Below are 10,353 nucleotides of genomic sequence, written 5' to 3'. Positions count from 1 at the left end.
GGGTCAAGATACATCTACCGTGCCCCCTTCTACCTATTCTGAACATTATTTGCCCTCCATCTTGTATCTTGATTCGAACGAAACACAAAATGGTGGACTGCCATAACGCTGCTGGTTTGCGAACCGGGCAACTTCCCAGGAAGCGGTCCCCAAAAAAAAAAAGTTGGGAAAGTAATTCACAGACACTAAGAGTAATAGAGATGGAGTGAGTGAACAAGACTGAGAAACTATGAGAACAGAGGGACTGAGAAAAAGAGTGGAAGGAGTTGAGTAAATAGGTAATAGAGAAAGGAATGAGGAAAGTAGCAAAGGCAGGAAACTGAGGATTAAAGAAGTGAAGCAGTGGATCTAATAGTAGGTGAATGTGATAGAAATGTAACGAAAAGAGTACAACTATTTACCTTGTAATTGCTGTTAAATTAATCACATTTTATTTCTATACTTTCAATCTGTGAAAGAGAGAACCAACATTTAAAAAAAAATTAAAATATGTATTTAAAAATTACAAAAGACAAGGGAAAATATTGAAGGACAAATAGTTTTTCAACAACTTTGACACTGACAGAAGCTTCTGCTTCTCCAGGTCCTCTACACAATGCTAAAGATATACATTTTAAACTAACAGTATCTTGATGCAGATGAAGTGAGGACTATCTTAAAACATGGTGCATCTTTTGCATTGCTCTTGTTTCAGAAAAGTGTCGCTTCAGTATGCCAATAACATGTCTCCTATCCAGAGATTTGTTTGAGGTGAGGCCTACTCAGAGTTCAAGATGAGATTTACACTTGTTGAAGTGTACAGAGGAGATAATATCTGTGAAAGTCTACTAATGAAGTGAGTCATGTCCACTGCACTCTTCAACAAAGTAGAAACCTCCTATGTTTCCCTGGACAGACCTAAACTTGATCTGCACAATGTGATTCGTAATGATAGGAAACTCAAGTGATGTAATTGAAATATGTGCAATTTATTTTGCTCATTTCACAATCACATCACTTGTGTTTCCTTTGCTTAGGTATCTCATTGTGCAGATGTAGTCCAGCATATGAAAGATTACGTAGAAGTGCAGCACTGCATACAATAAATTTAACACTTACAGAAAACTCACCTTCTCCATGCCTCCTACACAGTTCTACATATACATCATAAATGCAAACAGTACAGAATTAATTATACATGTTAAATGGTTTATTTTTGCTGTTCTCAGAATGTATCAAAATTCACTAAAAACAGTGACTTGAAGGTATTCATCATGTAACAGCGGGGAAAAAAAAACACAATCAAAATGATTGTGTTTAAAAAACCCATACAACATCAGAAAATAAAATTCAGAACTCCTTAAAGTTAACTTACTTTCCATGACGTCCAAGGATGTCCTATAAACAGCTTACACTCTTTTGTGCTGTTATTACTTTCAGCCCGCCACTTTCTGAAAGAAAAGCTCCATCGTTTTTAAAAACACGTTACATGCAATAAATGACTTCTTGCTCTCTACCACTATTTTCCACAAGGCCAAATCTAGTCAGAGATATTTATAACTCTTGGATTTCTTGTAAGCCAATCCCATCATTTGGCATTTCCGCAACTTTCAGAATTAAAATGTTGAAGATCATTTTCACAATCCTGGAATAATAATATCTTCCCCTTCTTGGTCAGTCATGTTCTACATTTCCTATGACACTGATACTGCTTAATATGAAGCAGACTTACACTACCTCTATGAGTACTACAATTATTTAATTCTCTACATCACTTTTAATCACAAAGCAATGTAAAACAGTAGACAGCATTGCAGACTTACATTCCCTCTACTCCATGTTTTGATTGGCTGCTTCAATTAGCTTATGAAAAGAAACAATTTTTCTGAACTCATTTAAAGTGCACATACATCTCCATAATGTCCAATCCTTTGATTAGAAGTTATGTCTCTGAACTACACTTATCCTCAAGGCCAAATTGTGTAGGAGCCATTAGAACTTCTTGAAATTCCACAGATCATATCCCGAGATTATTTTCCTAAAATTTTGGTTTTAAAAACACCAGGTAAGAGTTTTTAAGGTCATACGGCAATTTTTTTTTGAAAATTAAAACAGAATCATTGCAGAATGACCAGCCATTTCTAGACTTTAAATAAGCTGTGTAATGTCCTGATGATATTGAAGGGCCGTCATGATATATAATTGCTGTAGTTACAAAAGTCCTTCCTGATATTGACAACTGCGAAGCTACAAATTTTTTTATTAAAGTTGTCAATTTTGTTCCATCAGGCCTACATCGTTGGAACATTAAAATGACGTACTGGCCATATTTTCGTATAAATAATGTGGACATCATTTCAGATTTACATTGGCTACACTCCATGCTGTGATTAGCAGCGTTTACTAGCTTATTAAAGGAGACTGATTTACTGTCTGGCAAAGTTAAATATATAAATCTTTCTGAGTCTACACTAGTAGTACTTGATACCATACAGTTCTCGCAGTCATGCTGCCATTGATAAGAAAGCCCAAACAGCTGATCTACATCTACACCTTCAGCATGTAATACATCAAGCATATACATTAAAAACTCCTGACAATCTTGCTGAATATTTTGAGAGAATTGTGTTTGCCCTGAACATCTGTCTAACAGGTTTCGAATTTCAGACACACTTTCTATTTTTGTTCTATCTGTGCTACATTTCTCTAACACAGAATTCAACAAACTGCAAAATCTTTGATCAGAATTGACCACAATCTCTTCTTTTACATTTTTTAGAGAAAACAAAACATTCATTACTACATTAGCATAGCAGTTGACACCAGAACTGTTTTCAAACTGAAAACCAACAACATCTTCAACAGAATCCTCTTTGTTTCTGCTTGTAATTTTAGGTTCATTCACTTTTTGTCTTTTTGCTACAACCTCCCCAGTATTGTTCTCATTTCTTCGTTTCCGGCCTACCAGACGTTTCTCAAACAAAGGAAACTGAGGCAAATGTGGCGCATACTCTCTTCTTAACCTATTGTATTCCTTAACACAATCTAGATCTGCACAAATGTTTCTGACATCACACTCAATCAAGTACAATCCCGATAAAGTTCTAACTCGTGACAATGCCACATATGCCATACCCTCCTTGAACACAGAACTGCCAATATTCACCAATGCAGTGTCTACACTTAAACCTTGCGATTTATGAATTGTCACCGCATATGCCAAGCAAACAGGGAACTGCTTACGGCGAACATATAAGTCTTTTACAAGCAAAAATCTAGCAGAACAACGAGCAATTAGCTGTACTTCCTCAATGCCATCAAATTTAATTTTTAAAAATTCAATTCCATCTCTATTTCTGTATTTCACAAAATCAACAACATTACCCATTGATCCATTTACCAGACCTCTTTCAACATGTAAATTCCTTCTTAAAATTATACGGCAGTTCAAGCACACATTCAGAGTCTTTTCAAAACCTGCAGTTTTAGATATAGTCTTCTCTAATGAATCCAATTTTGATTTCAGATTCTCAGACAAAATAATTGTTGATCCCATATGCTGTACTCTATCAATAGCTTCCACTTTCACAATCTCTTGCTTTTCTAAATGCAACATTTTGTTGTTAAATTTGGCACATTCTGCAAGAGTTGGCATCAAACATATTCCAGATTTCTTATCAGTAATTTTCTGAAAAATATTCTCAGGCACAACATCTTGTTCTGGATATAAATTTGACAGTAATCGTGCATGTAAAGCTTCTTTTCCATGCTCGGTCACTTTTCCAATTCTAACATCTTGTAGAATAGTCTTGTAAACTTCATCCTTTGCCTGACGCATATTTTCATGCAGTTCAGCATAATTGAAGTTTAACCATATATTGACGTTGCCAATGCTGCCTAGGCACTTCCTGGTATCTTCATGCGTGAGCATTTTGAACACAGGTTGCCCTTTCACTGGTGTCAGCTGCAGAAGATCTCCGAAAACAATGATGTGTTTGCCACCAAATAACACATCATACTCTGTTTTGAGAACTTCTTGCATCCTCAAATGCACAAAGGCAAGCATGACATTGGAAACCATGCTTACTTCGTCAATGATAAGAAGTTTCATTTTCCTCAAGATTCTTGAAACTTCAAAACAAGCATCTCCAGATAGCTTGTGATATTCTAATTTGTTGTCATGCTCCACTGGCAGCATCAGTAAACGATGTAAAGTAATCCCTTTAATATTATGTGCTGCCAGTCCAGTTGGAGCAGTGACAACACAAGACAGCGATGACTCTGTCCTTTCCTGCAAATAGCATGAAATTGCTTTAATGAGGAAACTTTTTCCAGTTCCCGCTTCTCCACTCACGTACAGTCGGACAGGCTTCAACGACGTACATGAGCACTCTTTCTTATCATGACTTAATCCATGATCAATTTGCATGGTAACTTCGTCATATATTTTCCTCTGCTCAACGTTGAGTTGCCTTTCCAACTCTTCTAAGTTAACCACATCCTCTTGAGCATGTGCCATGGCTCTTTCCACCTCATTCATAGCAGTGGCAGCTTCATTTTCAATAAGAGGTCCTCCTAGTGGATCCTGACTCAATGAAGCAGAACTCTGACTGTCCTGAGAACTGTCTCTGGCAATCTCGGCTGCAATTGTTGCTTCCTGCTCAATTTCCGCATTCAACATTTCTACATATTTGGGAAAAGCAGGACATTCTATGGTCTCCTTGGCGGCATTGAAAGAGTCTTCATAACAGAGGAAATCTCCAAGCAGTTCCTCTTCTGCACGCCAAGGCTTGAAAAGTTGCAAAAGTGCTAAATAGAAAAACTCCTTTTTTTCAGGAGATTCGCCACTCAATTTTCGATGGTTTATCAAGTGGCATTTTCTTTGCTTCACCAGACATCCCTCACTTCCTATTACAGCATACACTCCTTTCTCAGTATCTTCTTTGATGTTCCTCTTGAACATGTAATTTTGCAGAACCTCATACAGACAAACATTCTCGAGGTGACTGCTTCGATTTGGATAATATGTATCCAACATGTTGGTCTTCAAAATGTCGGTACTGTTTGGCTCCTTTTCCGCCAAATACTCAATTTCCCGCACAGGTTTGAGAACTCGATTACGCGTTGCAGCAAGACCAAGACTCGCCCAAACGATACTCCTGGACTTGGCATAGAGACTTGCTGAAGACAACCGGTCAGAACATTCGTACGCTCCGATTTCTCGATGCGACAACATCTTCAGACTGAAACTGTACAACTTCTTGCTGAGGCTCTTTTCATGGGAAATGTCCTCCCACATATCCTTCAATTCTGTCTTCTCTTTTTTGGTGATGTAAGACGTCACATACCGAGCCACAGCCATACAGTTATCAGCCACAAACTGTATATCCATGTTAGCATTCCACATGGACAAAATCACCGGGTTGTAGTCGTTGATGTACTTGGACTCTTCGTTCCTCTTCAAATTGTAAGTGTTTTTAGGTGATTTCTTCATGACATTGTGTCGCAGCGAAGACATCAAACTGTTTACTCTTCCTTTAGAAATCACCGGTCGTGGATAGCCGAAACGACATTTAGTGTAGAACTTGTCCTTGTTTCGGAATTTACGACGGCAGTACTTTCCACATCGATGGCTTTGGAAACGCAGAACTTTTTCTCTTAGGCTTTTCTTCTCCTTTGCGTTTGGAACAGCACACGTAGAATACTGTTGGATGAAACTCATCACTGAGTCATCTGGATCCGTTCCAAATTTAGGTGCATCCTTGATCCACAGCAACATATGTATATGAGGAGCACCTCTTGCTTGGTACTCCTTTCTCCAGAAGAAATCCAACACCTCTCCAAGAGGTGGATTCTTCTTATTCATGATGAAAGACATCATAGCTTCAAATCTATGATTGAAGTACCTACATACATTGACTGGATCCAAAGAGCACAGTTCTCCGGGTGTCTTGAATTCGATGTTTTCTACGTTAGCATTTGCCTCTCGTAGAAATTCAAGTAAGTCTTCCCAGCCATACTCGGCACAGCTCAGAGTGAGGAACCATGTGGGAGTACCTAAGTTCCTCAGCATACATTTTAAATCACCATGACGACGGTACCAGTACTCATTAGTACCACGCTGACACGCCATGAGATTAATCAGGTGAGAATCCAAAATACTATCTTGGACATTCACTTTATCCATAAAATCACTTGCCGAGATGTTTTGCATGTGTATACCACTTTTCAAGATGTGGTTCACTGCATATGACAGTCCAGACAGATCGCTTTCAAACAGGAGATGAAACAAATATGGAATGCATTGTCGAAACCTAGCATCTCCTGCATACAATCGCAAAGTCCGGTATTCAGAAGCAGGAATTTGATGAGGTCGCTCATCATATCTTCCTCCCTGACCTGTTGGAAAAAGCTGTGGGAAACACCGAGCTTCCAAACTTTGCTCCCAAACACTAATGGGACTCCCTTTGGCTTGTTTCATTTGAAACAACTCAATAGCATTCCCCATGACTTCCTTTGAATGCAAAGGATGAACACTATAATGTTCATATATTTCCTCACTAGTAGAGAGTTCTACTTTCTCAATTTGACCAGCACACAAATCGCTATCCTCTTCCTCACTTACTTCCTCTTCTTCAACATATACATTCTTATAGTATTTATTATTTTTTTTCAAATACAATGTTGCCTTTTTAACTTTCCTAACATCTACTAAATCTTGCCATATTTTCTTATTCTTTGTCGGAACCCCATTAACTAAGATAACCAGAGGTTCCTCTTCCACTTTTTCTACTCCAATTGTGTTAATGTTTTTCTTCAAATCTAGAGGCAAATAAACAACTCTTCCCTTTAATCCTCTCTGTAAATCTGATGGAGGCAATTTCCCTGTCTTTGGCTCCATTCTTACAATAGCCTGAAAGGGATGGATACTTTGAATCAAAATAGATTCATAAGTATTTAAGTCCTTCAATTCAGAAGGAATCTCAACCAATTCCAGATTATTATGAACTGCTCTAGCAGGCATCTGGTTTTGTTTTAATTTGTTACAACAATAAGTACACACACGTTGATCCAATCCCAAATCAAAACAATTTTCTACCATCAAGTATGTTGCAAAATCCTTCCATTCACTATTATTTTCCCTTTCACTTTTTGCATATAAATCCACTAACTTAGTCTGATTCTTATAATAAGTGCGTCGACAACACACACAAGTGAAATTAGGCCTCTCACTTGATTTCATGTCAAACGTCGCAATTTCCCTCTGGAAATTATCTGTACTGGAAACATGTACAGTATCTTCCAAATGACCCTCTATTTCTTGCTCAATTTCAACATTCTCCTCTTTACTTCCAAAGTAACAAAACTCAATTTCTTCACATATATTCCTCACATCTATTTCAGAACCATGCAGAAGAGCAGCACATAATTGTTTCAGCATAATTGCTGGACTCTTAGCATAATACAACAGTCTAACTAACTTCCTCACTTTGTTATGATGCACTGCTAGCATCCTGAAATGATGAAAAACACTCTGGCATACTCTCCTGGAAAGACAAGCCAGTGAATGACCATGCAAACCTGTCACTTCTCTCACTCTGCAAGGATCTAATTCTTGCAACAACCTCATTTTCTGCTTCAAACTTTTCTTGTTAAATGACCGTACAAAATCACAAAGCAAATTGATAGAATCCTGTCGCACACTGCAAATACTACTACACTTCCAGGTGTACACAGGACCCTTAGCACGTCTTCCTAAAACCTCATTACCTAACAACTCTTCTGCCTCTGTTGTCACAAGTTTTTCTTTTTCAACTGGACAACCATCTTTCACTTCATAAGCACGACCACTGATGTCAACTGCATGCACCAAATCATTATCCTGGAAATAACTCTCTTCATTAAAAAATGCCTCACAGCTTGAACTATGTATCCATTCTCCAGAAAAAACTTCACAAAAATTACTACGATTAACTATTCTCTTCCATCTACTATTTCTTTTGAAATCAAAAATTGCCTTGTTTAGCTTCCTAATTCTATTGATTATCAAAATAAATAACTTACGTTTAATTTCAAAAGCCTGATCAATAACTTTCTCAACTTTTTTTTTTCTCCTATAAAAAACTAATTTCTGTTGACCTTTCTTAATATTTTTTAACAAATTGCCAATTATCCTGTTACGGAACATTCGTTTACGAATCTCCGTAAACTGTTGTTTCCTTCTACTATCATGCACAGATTTATCTCTTGCTCTAGCAGTAACATTTTCATTTGTCCTTTTCTTTCCATTTGATTTACTTGTGTTGTTATGGATTGAAACATTTTCTGTACTAATATTTTTTTTATTTGAAATATTTTTTATGAAATATTTAGAGCTCTTACCCGGTGCTTTCTTCATCGCTTGAGAAATCTTTTTGTTAGAGGACTGCTGCATTTTTTTTTTCTCCTGCTGTCTTTGACGTTTTGCAGCCTTCATCTCTCTTATTTTTGTAGGCATAGTTGAATCTGAGGAAAAATATAATAAAAATGTTAATAAAAAAATATTATCAAACAGTAAATCAGTAATAGTGATCAAAAACATAACACACTACTTGACATTTTAAATAGAAGATTTTTTAGTCCTTGCAAATTTACAATACAGAAGTAGCAGAAAAGAAATGAGATTTATATTTATGTTACCTATGCTATTTTATATGTGAATCTGATCTAATTTTATGAGCATATTTTAATATTTTATTGAAGACACTACACATAACCTGTTTTTGAAGGTGTCTTTATTTTTAAATTAAACGGTTTACCTTTTTACTTTTTATTCATTATAAATTTTAAAAATAAATGTTTATAATTCCAAAGGCTCAAGCAGGTCATCTTCCCATCCTATATCATATAATTCGGACAAATCTGCATCCTCATCACGCTCTTCTTCATCCTCAGGATTTAAATCATCCAATGGATCAACATCCACTGATGTTTCAATTACAAGTTCAATGATGAGGTCAAAATCAACTGATTGCAGATTGTCGCTCATGTTGAGGTTGTCTTTATCTTTAAAGAAAGACAACAACAATGAGATGTTGCAGAGTAAGAGACAAATCTCACAGATTATAATAGTAAAATTATTTAACAAGAGTAACATTTTGCAGCTATTATTTAGCCATGTCCAGCGATGCTGAGCAGGTGAAGCCTATGTCTAATTTTTCACTGGACAGGACTCATCTGTTCTTAACCTTGGATAAGCCTCAACGACTCTGTGTCCCCTGCACATACTCAAATGTTAAAGTGCAGATTTATATTAAATGGCACATCCCCAGGCATGCACCAGTTAATGTGCACCACTGCTTTACCACCCATGGTGTGCCGCATTTACAATCAGATAGGAGAAAGCTGCTTCAAAACCCTGCACCTGCTTGAAGCTGGCATAGGTCTTGACGCAGCATTGTATAGATGGGGCACCCCTGATCCTTGCTGGAGCTGCATCGCACTTACGATACAACTCCAGCAATGCGCCACCTTTACAGCACAGATGCGTCACACATCTGTGCCTTTTTTGCCCCATGCTGCGCCGCATTGTAAATGCAGCACACCATGGGTGGCGGAACAGTGGCGCAGGATGACTGTCACATCCCTGGGGATGCGCCACTCATCATAAATCTATCCCTAAGCTTCTTATCTTGTTACAGATGAACTGCCATATGTATCATCAAAATATTTTACATATTATAAATAGCAAATTTTAAGGAATAAATAGCGATTCTTTACTATTCCTAATTTGCAATGAGCAAATTGCTAATTGCAAATTACCCATTCATTTCCATAGGCTAGGAGGCTCATAGGAATTAATGTTGCAAGTTGTGATTAGCAATTAGCTCATCACAAAATAGGATTTTTTTCAAGCGTGCAGGGGTATCTCAAGAACAACCTGCTGCACCCCTGAAAAAGAAATTTGGGAGCACATGGCACACCTACATGCCCTAATGGCATGTATGGGCGTCATATGGGACCTTTTTTTTTTTAAAAAAAAAATTCTTTTTGAAAAGAATTCGCAAATTACCACAAACTACAAGTTGGTGGTAGTTTCCAAATCCTTAATATCATTTTTTACATATTTTTTTTTTATACATTGCATTTAAGGAATCACAATTTTTGAATTATTGACATTTTAAGTAATTTCCACATGTGCACTGTTTTCTAAATATAATTTGAAAATCGTTTTTGGGGAAAAGTAATGGTTTGCAAATTTATGACAAGGACATAATGGTGTATGCTTCTCTATAAGGCATTTCAGTATCTCTAATGTCATTTTTCCCATATTACATTATAAGACCTTTCCCCATGAAGCACATTCCTTGTAAATATGCTCCCACCAGTGCATTG

At 37.0% G+C, this 10,353-nt stretch overlaps 1 long non-coding RNA gene across 1 annotated transcript; it reads right to left on the bottom strand.

Moving 5' to 3' along the window:
* Positions 1-401: 401 nt before the first annotated feature.
* LOC144753245 (uncharacterized) lies at positions 402-8,458 on the bottom strand. The gene is made up of 3 exons (XR_013594259.1): positions 8,362-8,458; positions 1,355-1,430; positions 402-449 (listed from the first exon to the last, which is right to left on the bottom strand). It is a non-coding gene; the product is annotated as an uncharacterized LOC144753245 (long non-coding RNA).
* Positions 8,459-10,353: the final 1,895 nt, after the last annotated feature.

Source organism: Lissotriton helveticus, chromosome 5_1 (assembly GCF_964261635.1).
Source record: "Lissotriton helveticus chromosome 5_1, aLisHel1.1, whole genome shotgun sequence".
Taxonomy (NCBI): domain Eukaryota; kingdom Metazoa; phylum Chordata; class Amphibia; order Caudata; family Salamandridae; genus Lissotriton; species Lissotriton helveticus.
Note: the sequence above shows the minus strand (reverse complement) of the source record. Positions and strands in the feature narration are given on the sequence as shown.